This window comes from Apteryx rowi, unplaced genomic scaffold, assembly GCF_003343035.1.
Source record: "Apteryx rowi isolate R43461 unplaced genomic scaffold, aptRow1 scaffold_240, whole genome shotgun sequence".
NCBI lineage: Eukaryota > Metazoa > Chordata > Aves > Apterygiformes > Apterygidae > Apteryx > Apteryx rowi.
The window spans coordinates 874,099-874,921 of record NW_020448753.1 but is presented as its reverse complement, the minus strand read 5'-3'; the positions used below and the strand labels follow the sequence as shown (position 1 = coordinate 874,921).

Below are 823 nucleotides of genomic sequence, written 5' to 3'. Positions count from 1 at the left end.
CCCGCCCCGCCGCCTGTCAGCGGGAGCGCGGCCGCCCGCGCGGCCGAGGCGGCGGCGGTTCCGCGTCCCCGGGGCTCAGCCACCGCCGGGAGCCGCCGGCTCGCTCCAGGCGCAGCCCCCCAGAAAGGGCGAACCGAGGAGAAAGGGCAGAGCAGGCAGCCCTCCTTCTCCCTCGTCCCCTGCCGCTCACCGGCCCGGTCCTGCCCCTACCTGTGTCACTCCCTCCCGGCGGCTCCCTCCGGGCCCGGGTCTCGCTCGGCGCCGTTCGTTTCGTTCCTCATCTAAAATGGCGGCCTCACACTCAGCGAGACATTTATCCTCGGCTCATCGATCCGTCGGCGCTCGGCTCCTTCCCTTTCGCCTGTCTCTCCTTCCCCCCCGTCCTCCTCATCCCCTCCTTTCGGCCTGAGCGCGGAGCGCCGAGCTATCGATAGGCCCTGCCCCTACCCGCCACCCCCCTTGAGCGCCGCCATTTGGGAGCCGCGAGCGCGGCGCCGCCGCCTGTCCTGGCCGAGCCGCCGGGCGGGGGCGGGGGGAGGCGGCTGCCTCCGCCCCTCTGCTTCCCCCGCCCCTTCTCCGGAGCCCGGTGGCGGCGAAGGCACCCTGCCGCCGCGCCGAGGCGCTTCCCTTGCGGCCGCGCCGGGGAGCGGAGCGGCGCCGTCGCTGAGGAGCGGCCGCGCCGTGCAGCCGCTTTCCCGCCGGCGGGGCCTGGCCCCGGCTGGACGGCGCGGCTTGCTCGTTAGGTGACCAGCTGCCCCAGGCGCCCCGGCACTCGGTGAGGGGCTCGGCGGGGCGGGGCGGCCGCCCGCCGCGAGCGAGCGAG

At 76.4% G+C, this 823-nt stretch overlaps 1 protein-coding gene across 8 annotated transcripts in view; it reads right to left on the bottom strand.

Moving 5' to 3' along the window:
* The window catches only part of RAF1 (Raf-1 proto-oncogene, serine/threonine kinase), a 48,057-nt gene extending 47,674 nt beyond the window's left edge, over positions 1-383 (bottom strand). For 6 of the 8 annotated variants that reach the window (XM_026066430.1, XM_026066433.1, XM_026066432.1 and 3 more), the window contains exon 1: positions 211-378. The gene's annotated coding sequence lies outside the window, so the exon portion shown is untranslated. Of the gene's footprint in view, positions 1-210 lie in introns of all 8 variants that reach the window. The other 2 variants (XM_026066437.1, XM_026066435.1) reach the window with 2 other exon arrangements.
* Positions 384-823: the final 440 nt, after the last annotated feature.